At 43.8% G+C, this 16,680-nt stretch overlaps 1 protein-coding gene across 5 annotated transcripts in view; it reads left to right on the forward strand.

The window, feature by feature from the left end:
- The window catches only part of ATP11C (ATPase phospholipid transporting 11C (ATP11C blood group)), a 905,856-nt gene that overhangs the window by 824,170 nt on the left and 65,006 nt on the right, over nt 1-16,680 (forward strand). The gene's annotated exons all lie outside the window — the stretch shown is intronic.

Below are 16,680 nucleotides of genomic sequence, written 5' to 3' on the forward strand. Positions count from 1 at the left end.
TTGCGGCGTGAGCTCCAAGTCCCGCACATCCGCTCCGGAGAAAATGAGGCACCAGGACACATAAAGCCTGGATATGCCCCCTACCATGGCCAGTGGACCTAGGGGGGGCTCATGGTCCTAATGAGGATCGAGAACACTCCTGCCTCTACAAAGCTTGGAGCCGCCCCTGTGCCTCTCCTAGGGGTGCGAGGGGCGTGTGATCAGCCCAAATCGCTGGTGTTTTTGTCTTTTCTCACTGCATATGTCACAAATTGTTAACTTTGTAGCGATGCAATGCAAACAGTTGTGCAGCAATTTTTCCTTTCTTTTCTTTTCATCTCTCTCGTGTTGTGCTTTAATGCCCCAGCCATTTTGAGCACAGGGATGCTGCTTCATATTGCCACAATTCTACTTCCTCCAAAATTGTAGCAATCTGAAAATGGCAATAGAAAGAGGACTGAACAATAAAAATAAACAAGGGTCTACAGCTCCATGATGAGCCAAGATCGCCAAGATGGCAGCCATCTTGGAAATGCTATGACCTTCTATAGCCTTCAATGAAGGAAGTGTTGGATTTGAAATAGCATAGGAAAATACTTTTTCCATTCGTCATAATCAAGGCTTATCTAATTAAATAATATCTATTTCCGATGAGGATACTACCGAATGAATCATACACTTAAGGATTTAGAGGATAGGAAAGTCATTAGCAGGAACCACAGCATGACTCATAGTTGTTTTTGAGAAAGGCAGGGGTCAAAAAGAAACATCATAAGGAAATAAAGGAGAGTGGAGACACCAACATGAGCCACAGTAGACTTGTAGATGTTTTGAGACAGGAAATGGACTAGAGGATGCATCAAGGTGAGGTCACCACTGCAGGACCACCCCGGAGTATTATATATCCCCATCAGTAATTATGGCCAGAACCAATTTAAAATCAGCAGGCAGTATTTCTTACGTCATAAAGTACCCAACTAACCTATCTAAGAATGCAGCCAAAAAATTCAAATGCATTTTAATGAGAAAAAACCCAGACACGCTGATCTCTGACTTCTCCTTTAATCTAAAAAAAAAAAAGGCATTATTGTAAATTACTTTATATTTTTCACCAGAAAAACTGCTAAATGGCGCACTGTCATGACAAAGATGCTCAGCATAAAAAATATAAGCAATATCCCACATGGTACTAAACTTTTGATCATCCCATCACCAAGATTAAGAGCGGAACAATGCATTACTATCTACAAGAAAAGTATTGTGCTTATACTAGCAGCAACCACGAGTTAAAAAGTTTGACAACCTGTTTACAACCTTAAATGAGTTAAGAGATAACACAAGTTCCCAACAACAACTGACCACCCAAGCAGTCACCTTATATGCCACCAACCCAACCACCATAAAAGTCATAATACCTAGAGACCCACAACAGCCACAACCTACAACTTTGCCTGGAGACTCTACTTTGCCAAGAGACATACTTGACAGGAACTTTTTCAGATCTAGAAGAAGAATCTCTACTAAATGCTAATATCGCCCCTACGCCATTACATCGGGAAAAATCAGTACCTCTCCCCAGGATATGATTACTCCCACACATAGGCCATTTAGTGGGAACCCCCATCCAGCAATAAAGGGTAGGGAAGCTAACACCCCTTCCATACCACCATCTACGACAGTACAAATTGCATCTGAATCCATACGAAACTCGTATCCCCCTAGCTCGATGTTAAGTTCACAGGACAAAGAGAGCGCATCTCACATAGTACACAGGAGAGGCGCAAACACCCGAACTAATGACAAAAAAATGAACACTGAAAAAGTCACATATCTAAATCACCGGGACACAAACAAAACACGAACTAGGCAGATGCACACTTCTAGTATATCACCGCATACTCAGAGAGATATCGAAACTCTTCAGATACAAGCGGACAATATGTCACAGGACGTGCTAAATGCACTACAAGTTATGGAAAAAATACTAGAAATCACTGTACCCACTCACTCCAAAGTCGAGCTCATTCAAAAATCAGTGTATGACTTTCAAGGAATAAGTAAAGGGATAGCCATGCCATAATCAAATAGGCATAATCGACCATACAAAAATCTTGAATATTTATCAGATGATGAAACCCAAGCCCTACTCCTCTCATATGAGTCTACAGCCATCAGCAGAAGGAAATTAGATCAGTCCCGATCGATGCAAATAGAACGTCCGGGCCTAATAACAGAAAACCAAACCGTAAGAACCTAAAACGAGGCCAGTTAACAGCCAATAGTCAAGAGATGAACTCTGGTATCTCAGGGGAACCAGTGTTATGCCTACTGCTCAATTGTCGTTCTGCAGCAAAACATGCCTTGGACATTCCTGCCCTCATCATTAGTCAGGAAGTGGACGTGACAATCTTAACAGAAACATGGCTCACAGAATCTTCTTCCTCGTTCATAGATCTACTGGTGCCTCCTCATTATAACATTGTGAGACTAGATAGACAAAAAAAGACAGGATGTGATATAGCCTGCATACACCGATCTGATATCGAGATCAGCCAACTACAATCCGACCCTCTTGAATCCTGTGAATACCTCGGTCTCGCTATAAGAACTGCAGATAATCAAAGGTGCAACTTGCATGTGCTCCACCATCCACCAGGCAATAATACCCCTTTCATAGACCAGGGTGCCGCTCATTCACTGACTCTTGCCTGATATAGAGGATCGTTCCTGGACGTTTGTTCCCTGCTTGCTCCCTGAGGCCGTGTCAGCTGGTGTGAGCGCTTCCGCAGTCGGCAGATTTCAACTCGCTCCCAGTGTGATATCGCCCAGGTAGAGGACTTTGGCGCGCACACAGCGCAAGGAGCCTACCGGGGGACTGCCAGGCCCAGCATTCTCCACTCCTCACAGCTGGTGCCTCATCCCCCGGCGGCCACGCCCTCTGCTTTGGAACCTTCATTACCTTTCGCGACACCCGCTTCGCGGGTGCCGCTCATTCACTGACTCTTGCCTGATATAGAGGATCGTTCCTGGACGTTTGTTCCCTGCTTGCTCCCTGAGGCCGTGTCAGCTGGTGTGAGCGCTTCCGCAGTCGGCGGATTTCAACTCGCTCCCAGTGTGATATCGCCCAGGTAGAGGACTTTGGCGCGCACACAGCGCAAGGAGCCTACCGGGGGACTGCGAGGCCCAGCATTCTCCACTCCTCACAGCTGGTGCCTCTTCCCCTGGCGGCCACGCCCTCTGCTTTGGAACCTTCATTACCTTTCGCGACACCCGCTTCGCGGGTGCCGCTCATTCACTGACTCTTGCCTGATATAGAGGATCGTTCCTGGACGTTTGTTCCCTGCTTGCTCCCTGAGGCCGTGTCAGCTGGTGTGAGCGCTTCCGCAGTCGGCGGATTTCAACTCGCTCCCAGTGTGATATCGCCCAGGTAGAGGACTTTGGCGCGCACACAGCGCAAGGAGCCTACCGGGGGACTGCGAGGCCCAGCATTCTCCACTCCTCACAGCTGGTGCCTCTTCCCCTGGCGGCCACACCCTCTGCTTTGGAACCTTCATTACCTTTCGCGACACCCGCTTCGCGGGTGCCGCTCATTCACTGACTCTTGCCTGATATAGAGGATCGTTACTGGACGTTTGTTCCCTGCTTGCTCCCTGAGGCCGTGTCAGCTGGTGTGAGCGCTTCCGCAGTCGGCGGATTTCAACTCGCTCCCAGTGTGATATCGCCCAGGTAGAGGACTTTGGCGCGCACACAGCGCAAGGAGCCTACCGGGGGGGACTGCGAGGCCCAGCATTCTCCACTCCTCACAGCTCCTCACAGCTGGTGCCTCTTCCCCCCCACTGATAAATTGATAAAGTTAACATACTCTAATATAATAAAATGTTTAGATCCTTCAGTAGATGACAGGGTGGTTCTTGAAAATTTCAAGATAATATTAGAAAAAATAAAAGGATTGCTGACCAGAAATTCTAAATCAACTAAGTCATCCTTACCAGGATGGTTTAACCACGACTGCACTGTGGCCCTAACCAACCTAAAAACGGCCCTTAAACAACCACATAGAGTTCAACAGCAAATACAACACCTCAGGCTCCAATATAATAAGGCAAGGAAGCTGAGAAAACAGGAGCTAAAACAAGCACTATGGGCTGATCTCCATAAAAGCGCACTCATAAAAATAGCGCGTCCTTCTGGCGGATAGTCAAGACCCCCTTTCTATCTGATCCTGATAGCCCTAAGATCGAAGTGGCTATAGAAGAGGAAACCTGGGTAGAGCACTTTTCCAAAATATTTAAATTAACATCTCCGACCGAAGGGCTAGACCACCCTTTTTCCCCAGTTGAATTTCCAATTCCTTTGCAATTTGACATACTTGATATAATACAGGCATTAAAATCAAGCAAAGGTGGTAAAGCACCTGGCCCTGATGGGGTGCCAGTAGACCTTTTTAAACATCTTCCGGACCTCTGGGCCCCTATACTCACAAGAGTATGTACCGCAGCAGCGAAACTGGGATTGTTGGAGTCTTGGTCCAAATCGATCATGGTGCCAATTTTTAAAAAGGGGGACCGCCAGGACGTCTCATGTTATCGTCCCATTTCATTGTTGGACTCTCTGGGCAAAGTAGTTGGCAGAGCGGTACTAGAGCAGCTCCAGCAATGGGCAGTTGACAGGAATATTATATCAGACCTACAATTTGGATTTAGGGAAGGCTTCGGAACTGTAGAACAGGCCCTTAATCTAAGTATGATCGTGTCCAAATACATTCACGCAAAGCAGGGGACAATGTTCATGGCATACGTTGACCTGTCTGCTGCGTTCGATTGCGTATCTCATGCGAAGCTATGGTCTCTCTTGAGAACCATGGGGGTGGACCCCCCCCTCCTGGATTTCCTGAGAGAATTATATTCTAAGGCTTCCGCAAGAGTGCGCTATGGTATAAAAGGGGAGCTCACCGCGTCTTTCAGAGTGGAACGGGGAGTCAGGCAGGGGTGTGTTCTGGCCCCCTTTCTCTTCTCGCTGTACACCAATGGATTGGAGGGGGAGATGCTGAGAGGGGGGCAGGACCTCCCCAGATTAAACCAACGCTTGATCCCCGCTCTACTCTACGCGGATGACGCGGTCATCCTGGCCCGCACACCAACTGAACTCCAGAAGTCCCTGACCAAGTACGCTGACTTCATGAGCGCTTTAGATCTACATGTAAACGTCAAAAAAACATTTGTTATGGTGGCTGGTGGAGGACGAAAACGAACAAAGAATATTTACTTAAATGAAAAAAAACTTGAGAGGACCCCCCAGTACCCCTATTTGGGTATAATGATTGACGAAAGATTAAACTGGAGGGCAGCCATAGAGGCTAGGAGGCATCTTTTTAAGAGGGCAATTGTAGCACTGATGAACTTCTCCCAGCGACTGGGAAGGAGACCACCAGTTGAACTGTTAAGAATTTATGCCGCGAAATGCCAAGCAATTGCGCTGTATGGGGCTGGGGTATGGGGGCATACGGATGTTGGCTCTCTCCAGATAGCAGAGAACTCTTTTATGAGATTTCTCCTATCTGCGCCGAAATGCTCCTCTATTTATGCTTGCCATGTGGAACTAGGAATCCCCTATATAGAAGACCTGATAAAGGTTCAACCATTGTTACTTTGGAGGCGCATTTGGGTCTCGGACAAAAATGTGCTGACCAAACATATTCTAGAGGATTCCATGGCGCTGGACCGCGCACACAAAATACCGTGGCTTACCTATGTCAGGCACTTTTTCTCAGACTTGGGTCTAGAAAGGTACTACCTTACACCTGATAAGCTAACTGAAATAACAAAGAAAGACTTGAAGCAAATAGCCCTGAGCCATTTAGAGACTCTTAGGATTACCTTGGTATCAACCAAACAATCCGCATTACATGCAAATATGGTACAGCTCACACTGCAAATCCAGCCTTATCTCACATTAGAGATCAGCACCTATGATAAGATGCTTCTGACAAGGTTTAGATTTAATCTTTTTCACAGGCTTGTAGCCTTTCCAGTAAAGAACACATGGGAACTAACATTGGCTCACTGCCCATGTGATGACTTGTCGCCACAGTCTTGTTTACATACAATATTGTTTTGTAAATATTTTCATACCCACAGAAAAATTTGGCTATTCCCTCTGTTAAAGCGTTGGGGCTTTAGACAATGCCGTCCCGCCATATTATGTTTACAAATGTTAGATTCTGAATGCACTTGTTATCATGTACTAAATTTTTTTAAATGTATTGTTAGGCATAGGAACAACCTCTAAAAGCTGGAACTATCACAATGAAATCTATCCTTTTAACATTCTAGAATCCTGTTAAAATATTTTTTATGACAGACTTGATATTTTTTAAACATGTAAATGTGTAATTTATGTTGTTGCTTTTATGGTTTTGCAATGTCTAAAACCGAATAAAGAAATAATTATTATTATAGACCAGTTAATGGCGCTCATCACAGCTAACTAACACTCACACCAATGATATATTGCTAGGGGACTTTAATTTACACTGGGACGATAATAATGACAAACAGGTAACCGTACTCAAAGACTTTTTAGCAGACATAAACCTTACTCAAGCCTGCACACTGCCAAAACACTCGAAAAGGGCAACCTTTGACTGGGTAATCTCTAGAGTCAAGGATAATACAATTCATTCAATTGTTCCTTGCGATTGGTCAGATCACCATGCCATAACCTTCAATATATCCATCATAAAAAAGAAGAAGAACACACTACCTGTCAAACTTAAAAAGTCGACACGGGACACCAAATATCCTAATATTGAGCAATTAGTAGCAGAATGTGAGACGGATCTAAATCCGCCTAACAACTTGATGAACGTTAGCAAATCAACTGATCACCACACCACATCAATAACGAATATAGTAAACTTCACCATGACGCTAAAACTGAAAAGAATTTCAGAGAAAGATAAAAATCCATGGTTTAATGGGATGCTGAATGAAGACCGGCGGAAGCTGAGACAAGCAGAAAGAAAATGGAGACAGCACCCATCATCCCCCCAGCTAAAAACACTCAGGAAAATCAGAAACGAATACAACAAAAGTGTTCTCAAATCCAAAAAGGAATTTGTTAGATCGGAATTGGATGATGGCAAAAACAGACCACGGAAACTTTTCGAGATGTTAAAACAACAATCCAATAAATTTGCCAAATCTGCGCAAGAAGCAACAAAAACTCAACTGAGCTGCGAGGAATTCTCTACATTCTTCCCAGACAAGGCCAACACACTAGAGAGAGAACTTATGATGGCAGCGGACTACCTCTCTAGCAAATTATCATCATAGAACGATTCTATCCTGAAAAACGCTCAAGATATGACGAAAAATAAAGCACAATGGTTGACCTTCAAGTTATATGACCAGAATACCATTGCCAAAGCTTTATCGGATATTAAACCAAATAGCCACTACAATGACCCCCTCCCCTCTAAATGCCTAAAAAGAATCAACCATATTGTCGTCCCAATATGGACAAAAATAACCAATGCCTCACTATCTCAAGGGTTCTTACCAGAGTGCCTAAAAACAGGTGAAGGCCTCCCAATCATCAAAAAACCTACAGCGGACCCAGCAGACCCAAATAACTTTCGTCCAGTGACCAATATTCCATTACCTGCCAAACTAATTGAAAAATGTGTGCAAAATCATCTGAGCAACCACATCACTAATTTCAATCTGCTGGACAACTGCCAATCTGGTTTCAGACCAGGCCATAGTACGGAAACCACAATCTTACATATTGTGGATGATGCGCTACAGGCCCTGGATCACAATCAAACATGTCTACTAGTTCTTCTTGACCTGTCTTCCGCATTTGACACAGTAAATTATGAAAAATGACTAGCCCGGCTTGAAGACAGGATGGGTTTATCTGGAAATGTTCTGAAATGGTTTAAATCCTTCCTACAGAAAAGAAGACAAAGATTCCTGGCCAACCACACGCTAGCCCCATCATGCCCTAATTTGATTAGAGTTCCACAAGCATCAACATTATCTCCATAACTATTAAACATATATGTCAAACCCCTTACAGACATTCTCCGGCTTGCAAACATATCCTGTCACATGTACGCAGATGCCACTCAGATTTACATCAAGATCTCGTCGTTAGAAGCGATCAAGACAATGAACGAGGCCTTAAAAGTGTCATTACAATGGTTAACAAGCAATCATCTGAAATTAAATGCACAAAAAACGGAATTTCTATTAATATCATCTCAAAGGAACCCCGCAAATGTGAAGAAATGGGCCAAACTGATCACAGCGCTAAACTGCACCCCTATCCTAGTTGACTCGACGAAATCACTAGGAATCACGCTTGATAAGAACCTAGACATGAAAGCACACATCAAATCAATGGCAAAAAGTGCCTCTTTTCACCTGAACTATATTAGAAAAGTGAAACCACTGATTACTACGTCTGACCTCAAAATGGCAGTTTAGTCCTTAGTTATATCAAGGATTGAATATGGCTGTACAACACTAACAGGTCTACCTAAAATCTCCACAGCACTACTAAAAGCCTGTCTCAATGCGGCCACAAGACTCATTACAGGTTCTTGAAAATACGACCACATTTCCCCACACCTGAAGGCATTAAACTGGCTACCATATGAAGCCAGAATCCACCTTAAACTGGCATGTAATACCCACAAAGAACTCCACTACAAAACACCAAGGTACTAAGCCCAGAAAATTGAGTTATCAGGGTCAAGCAGACCATCCCGGAACGCCAGAGACCTGTTGCTGAAACCTCCCATCTTCCAGAAGAAAAAAACATATGAAAGAGCATTCTCCGGAGCGACCCCCAGAATCTTGAATTCACTTCCTTCAAACATTAGAAACATTCCAAACACGGCAACATTCAAGAGGGAAGCGAAGATCTTCCTAATGAGCAAATTCCTACCCTAGACAATGACTTATCATCATCTGCATATTGGTTAATAGCCGGACGTCGCATAGTCCAGTTAGATATGGATATATCCTCCACAAAAAGACCACAAAGACACAAAAACTAACCTTAGACTGATGCCAACTAGATCTGATGTAGGTGTTACCCCAACAGGTCCACAACGAATGTAAAGATAAACTCACCAGTTAGCTGCGAAGACTTCTTAGACTGTACATTACTATAATTAATGGATCTTCGTAGTATTGATGTAAAAGATACGAAAGGTGGTCATCGTAACCTTATGTATAATACTAATGTTATAAATTTTGTACACCAAACCGATCCTAATCTTGTTATTGTTAAAACTGATAAGAAAGGCATGCACCGGAACACATATATATATATATACCAGCTCCAAATTCCTCACAATCCCCAGCCGGGTAAAGGAAAACAGCACTCGCAGGCACAGCAGTATCTCAGCAAGGGGTTTATTTAGAACAAACGCGTTTCAGGAGATAAACTCCCTTCGTCAGTATTCACATCGGAGAGCTACGGGCGGCACCATTATCTATGTTTCTAAAAACAATCAAAACAAACAAAGGACTAAGTCCCAAGCACAATATTGCACGCCATGTTGAAGTGTGCAATATTAACACAAGCCCAAAAGACATTACTAACTGATCAGTTAATCCCAATTGGCTGCCGTGTATCGGCATAATTGCATTCTCAAGTCAACCACATATAATATACAATCGGAAAAATTATAAATCCGAACCTCGTGGCCTCGAGAAACAAACGCTGTAAACACAACGTTATCATCCGACAATAATCACATATTCACTGTGTACAAATCGGGTAAATCTTGCCGTGGATCGGCTATTGCAGCCCCGTAAGACTGCTCAACAAAAGGTATAAACCAAAACAGAAGCAATTTAAAATGGCAAGTGTAAAACAGTTCAATATGCGCACCTTCAATCAGAAACCCATCTTTCCCTCAGTCATAGTATATACATCAAAACATCATATTATACAGTTTAACAGTCATAACACTGATATCCATATTTTAACCCAAGTGTGAGGCTAATTCTTCCCCCATGTTCAGACCTCTAGGCGCCTTGGTCTCGAGATCAATAATATATCTAGTCTCTAGTCTCCTAAGTGCCAGCAATCTATTTCCTCCTCTTGGATTCTCCTCAACCTGATCCAAACAAAAATATCTCAGGAGGCTCCTGTCACTGTTATGTTTGATGGCAAAATGCCGGGCCACAGGATATGTAAAGTCTTTATTCGCGATGGCCCGCATATGTTCGAGTATCCTTAACTTAACAGGATTAATCGTGCTTCCGATGTACCTTAACATGCAGGGACACACTAGACAGTAGACCGCATGGTCAGTGTGGCATGACATAAATCTGTTAATTTTCTTGCCACCTCTGCAGCCTGTCACCTCATATGTTAATGTTCTTTTGCTGGCTGAACAGGCTTTGCATTTTCCACATGGGAAAAAGCCCTTAGCGTCCTTCAAAGTACCAAGTTGTTTAGCCAATGGTGGTAAATAGCTGTGGACTATTCGATCACGTAAGGATCTTGTCTTCCTGAACGTTATTAAAGGTACATTAGGAATGTCGGGCCCCACAATTTGGTCAGATTTTAAGATGTGCCAGTGCTTAGACATGATAGATCTAAGTTTAAAAGAGTCCGCAGAATAGGATGTAATCATGCAAAATCTTCCCTCTGTCACCGGGCCTGACTTCTTAACAAAAAGGCTTTTACGGGGTAACTTCCTGACTTTATTTAAAGTGTCTTGGAGGAGATTAGAGTTGTATCCTCTCATCAAGAATCTCTCTACGCTTTCTTTTGCCGCATTTTCAAAATCCCCAGTTTGACTGCAGTTGCGCTTAAGCCGCAAAAATTCCCCGTAAGGAATGTTGGTAATGAGTTTACGGGGATGACTGCTCGAAGCGTATAGTACGCTATTACCAGCAGTTGGTTTGCGGTAGAGTTGTGTACAGATTTGTCCATCTCTGACACTCACTTGGAGGTCCAAATAATTGACCATTTCACTGTTTACTTCCCCAGTGAATCTCAAGTGGTACTCGTTGTCATTGAGGATTTGTATGTATTGGTTAGCTTCATCAATGGATCCGTTCCACACTAGGAACAGGTCGTCGATGTACCTGCTCCATGCCACCACTTTGTTGTTCCATGTGGCATGTCTGGGTGCCCAGGCTACCTGCTCCTCCCACCAGCCTACGAATAAATTCGCATAGCTGGGGGCAAAGCAGGAGCCCATGGCAGTACCAGAGAGTTGACTATAGATGGTATCCTGAAAGAGAAAAATATTATTATGCAAGCAAAATGCAATTAATTCCAATAACATCTTATTACGCATTGCATATTTAAGTTCTCTTTTGTTTAGGAAATATTCCACTGCATGAAGACCTTGTTCATGGTCTATACAAGTATACAAACTTGTGATATCCATTGTGATCAGTACATATGATGGTTGCCAAACCAAAAGTTCCACCTTCTCAATAAAGTCCGAAGTGTCTCTGATATATGACCTCAAAGACAATACAAAACTAAACAAGTGGTGGTCTAAGAACTTCGAGAGATTCTCGGTCAATCCTCCCATGGAGGAGATAATGGGTCTCCCTGGGGGATCATCCATGTCCTTATGAACCTTGGGTAGGTGGTAAAAACAAGGTAAAATCGGGTTATTAGTCTTTAGAAAAAGATATTCATCCAGATCTTCCATGGACTTGTCATGCCATTTTTTGAGCAAGGCATGTAGACTATTAATGCTTGCTAAATAATCTTGCTTCTTGATAGGAGCATAGCAAGATATATCCTGTAATTGACGCATGGCTTCTGCAACATATTTGGGCCTGGACATAATAACGATGTTCCCTCCCTTATCGGAGGGTTTACAAACAATCGTTTTATCCTCCATGATGTTTTCAATGGCCAATTGTTGTTCCCTGGTGGTATTGAATTGTTTCTTTTGATGACTCTGTGTTGTTCTCAAGGCCATCAGATCCCTGGTGACCGCATCAGAAAAAATATCAATAGAATCCACAGCGATTTGAGGAACAAATTTGGAGCCAATTTAAAGTCACTTTTAGGGGCTTCTTGATCGATGTTAATATTTGTCATTCTTTGTGTAAGAGTGTTATCCACTGGATTGGTTTCCATATCTCCTTCTTGCCTCAAATTGTTCAGAACTTCACATGCTGTCAGATCGTTTACGGTTAAAAGATCCGTGTCTTTTTTGTTTTGTCTTAGTTGTTTGACTTCTTTTGCAGTAGGTTTGGTTTTATGAAACTTATGCAATTTGACCTTCCGAATAAATTTATATAAATCAATCCGAGTCTGGGTATATTCCATATTCCTGTTCGGACAGAATGTGAGTCCTAACTTTAAAACGGACTCTTCCACTGATGTTAATTTTCTTTGGGATAAATTCACGATGGTTAGTTGGTCAGAAGCCCTCACCATCTGCCTCTCCTCTGGCTCCTGGTGATCCTCGTGGTTGCCCTGGTTTGACCACTGCCTCTGCCTCTTCCCCTTCCAGCCGCCGCGTCTGGTTTGTCTCCCTCTTCTGGGGGTTTGTTCTTCCCATCTCTTAGCCAACTTTCTTGGATGACCTTGAACTCCTGTTGAAAAGGAGTTTTGTTAGTTGGTAATGCGGGCGTGGTTGTTGTACCTGTTGTTTCATCTCCAGACAGTTCACTGGCAGTAAGGTCGGAATCCGACGTTTCCACTACTGTTTCCGCTGCAGTTTTAGGCATTAGGCTTTTTCTTGCGACTTCCTTTCGTGGTTGATCATATCGCTTAGAAAACGTCAAGACCCTTCCCATGGCATAGTCCCGTTCGTCCCGGTCAAATTTTTCTTGTTTTCTCAGTTTGATTTTTGTTTCATATTTCTGCAATCTTAGCTTCATTTTAGCCCAGAGTTGTTCTTGCTCCTCTTTATCAGTGTTATGAGAGATCAAATCCTCAAGCTCTTCAATCTCTTTTATGACTTTATCTTGATGGCTCCACGCAAATTGGATTAGAATCTCCAACATTCCTTTACAGGAATTGGCTATATGGGTAGCCCAGGTTTCAAGCACGAGGGGATCAGGGTTCTCATACGCAGGGACAGTAAAGATCCTTAAACCTCGAGGTACCCTCTGTACCTCGATATATCCCTGTAGTGATGTTCCCTCCCACCACTTGCGGAGTTCACGTTCATAAAGTTTTTCAAGTTTATGAAATGGAGATATTAGAGTGTTAGAGGCTGCCACATTGATTGTGGGTGGTGGTTTTGATATATCCGGGTTTTTATTTTTGAAGATGCTGCCCGCCGCATCCCTGCGCTCCGACATGTTAAACATGTTCTGTCAGTTATAATTGGTACCTGGTCCCAGGAACCAACCAAAAACCCAATGCTTGTTTACTGCTGGCTCCTCGCTTAACCGCCAAAACAAAGTTCAAAGGCAACCCAGGATTTGCAAATTCGAAGGCAGGCTTACCGCATCTGTAGTTCACCAGCTCATGCAACTCCCGTGTGTCGATCCGATCTAAAATCCAACGTGGGGATAGTGTGCTTCAATCCTCCTCTCACGTGTGTCGGTGGCGGTGGTGCACTCGTTCGGTTACTATTTCAGCTCCAAGTTTACACCAAAGAAACACGAGTCACTCTTTAAAGCGGGTGCTTTGCCGCGATGGTGTCCGCGTTAAACATACCAGCTCCAAATTCCTCACAATCCCCAGCCGGGTAAAGGAAAACAGCACTCGCGGGCACAGCAGTATCTCAGCAAGGGGTTTATTTAGAACAAACGCGTTTCAGGAGATAAACGCCCTTCGTCAGTATTCACATCGGAGAGCTACGGGCGGCACCATTATCTATGTTTGTAAAAACAATCAAAACAAACAAAGGACTAAGTCCCAAGCACAATATTGCACGCCATGTTGAAGTGTGCAATATTAACACAAGGCCAAAAGACATTACTAACTGATCAGTTAATCCCAAATGGCTGCCGTGTATCGGCATAATTGCATTCTCAAAAGTCAACCACATATAATATAAAATACATATTCACTGTGTACATTTACCCGATTTGTACACAGTGAATATGTGATTATTGTCAGATGATAACGTTGTGTTTACAGCGTTTGTTTCTCGAGGCCACGAGGTTCGGATTTATAATTTTTCCGATTGTATATTATATGTGGTTGACTTTTGAGAATGCAATTATGCCGATACACGGCAGCCATTTGGGATTAACTGATCAGTTAGTAATGTATTTTGGGCTTGTGTTAATATTGCACACTTCAACATGGCGTGCAATATTGTGCTTGGGACTTAGTCCTTTGTTTGTTTTGATTATTTTTACAAACATAGATAATGGTGCCGCCCGTAGCTCTCCGATGTGAATACTGACGAAGGGAGTTTATCTCCTGAAACGCGTTTGTTCTAAATAAACCCCTTGCTGATATACTGCTGTGCCCGCGAGTGCTGTTTTCCTTTACCCGGCTGGGGATTGTGAGGAATTTGGAGCTGGTATGTTTAACGCGGACACCATCGCGGCAAAGCACCCGCTTTAAAGAGTGACTCGTGTTTCTTTGGTGTAAACTTGGAGCTGAAATATATATAAAGGCTTTTGACGAAACACGTCTCTTCTCTTACCTCATGGGCTGAGGGTGTCCATAAAGAATAAATTGATGCCATACCCTGACAGCCTTGTGTCTGTGCCTGCTTCTATGGTGTATTCTGTGGGAGCTGGATGGAGTGTTCATATATATATATATATATATATATATATATATATATATATATATACATACATATTACTTGTGCTATACCCGTTGTATTATAAACTATTTATCTAATGTAACTGTGAAGCGCTCTGATACCCTTGTGTCATGTTCGCGCTATATAAAACTCTATAAATAAGGTTGGGAGAGCTGTTGAAGTATAGTGCCTTTGCTGCATAGCTATAGGGGAAGAGAGCATTTAGCGGTAACCAATTAAGCTTTCTTAGAACGGGGCAGATAGCTTTGATTATTTTGCATAAGTAGTCAGCCTGACTGAAGACTGTAAAATGGTGTAGAGCAAAGCCAGAAAACACTGAGAAGCCGCAGCTCGGATAGCATTCCTAGTTTGTAGACTTCCATTGTTGCCTGTCCCTTCGGGATGAGTGAAGAAGTGAGAGGTTTGACTGTTTTCGAGGCACTGCTCAAAGAAAATGGCATCTGTGCCTTGTTGTTGATTTGTTATAAGTTTCAGAGTGAAGCCCATGTTGCTCTGAGTGTGGACGAAAAGCTAAGGGACTCAGATAAAAGTTTGGCTTCACAGAGAACTTTAGTACCTCAGAAGATGGTGAAGCAAACCGCGGATTTGGAGGCCTCAAGGTGTGTAACTTAGGCCTCTTCAGCCCCTGCTGAACTGGAGTGTGTTCTCCCTTCCAAGGGGCTCCATCCATCCTACGGCCTGTGAATATCTGTGCAATGCAGGGTCCCTTCACCCAGTGCTTAATTTGAGCCGGTGGGGTGCAGGTGGGGCCCACTGACATTCATTTTTGTGGCTCTGAACTCCTTTTTCCTTATCAAACCTTCGCCCAGAGCAAGAGAGAGAACACAAAATGGGGAAAAAAGAGAAAGAACTATGCAGCCTTGGTATTCAGCACCCCCAATATTCGTAGCACCAGATGCAGACTTCTGAAGAGAAATTTGGACCCAGGCACTTATTGTTTTACAAATTAAGCACGCCCCATCGCTACACCGGATGGCACGCTGCAATCACTCTGCACATCAGCTCCGCGGTCAGACTGGGAACGGAAACTGGCCCTGGCAAACAGCTCGGCCGGCCCCTTGGAGAGGGGGAGGCAGGAAAAGGGGGTGCTAGTTGGAAGCACCACTCCTGTCTCACCGCTTCTGCTTTTATTATAGGGGGGTGATATTGCAGCTATGCTGCAAAACCGGCCCCCAGTAACAAAAACTGTCCCCACAGGGGTCCAAAACTGGTCCGCACCCTGACGGCCTACCGTGGAAACGGCCCCGATCGGCTCAGTGCCGTCATGTGATCCTTGCAGAAAGGTGACGGAGGCTCTGTCTACCCCCTTGCATATGCATAGCGTAGCATTGAGTACACAATTTCTCCAGGTGGCTAACATTGGCTCCCTGGAGGTGGAGCAGTGCATTCTGGGTTTAACAAGGAAGGCATACTTCGCTGCATGTGAAAATGCCCTCCTAGACCTCATTTGTTTGTTTTGTGAATGTGCGGGTGCTTTATGCATGTTAGCACTGTGTGATAATATCGACTCAGGTGCTGTCCAAAACCAATTGGGGCAGAAGCAAGCCTAATTTGAATATTGCCGGTCTCTGTCTAGAATGGCACAATGTGCAAAAAACAGATGGTCTGGAATGCGGCCCAGGGCGATTGCCAATGGCTAAGATTAATTCAAGCATTTCTTCACCTTGTTGATTTTGCTATATTATCATTACAAGGACATTTAAAGTAAGCAATGGCAAAAGAAGGCTGACCCAAAGCCCTTATGCTTATATTTGCTTGTTTGTTCACTCCCACTCACTGGGCTATCCATGCACTCAATCACAAATGTATTCACTGCACCTATCGCATGCACTGTCCATGCTCTCACACTGCCCCAGGCCCATACCCCCTGCCCACTTCTTCCATCAATACAATCCCCGCTACAACTAGCCGTTCTCCCACGCACCCACTCACCAATCCAACCATCCACACACTCACTCTTT

This window comes from Lissotriton helveticus, chromosome 4_1 (assembly GCF_964261635.1).
Source record: "Lissotriton helveticus chromosome 4_1, aLisHel1.1, whole genome shotgun sequence".
NCBI classification, from domain to species: domain Eukaryota; kingdom Metazoa; phylum Chordata; class Amphibia; order Caudata; family Salamandridae; genus Lissotriton; species Lissotriton helveticus.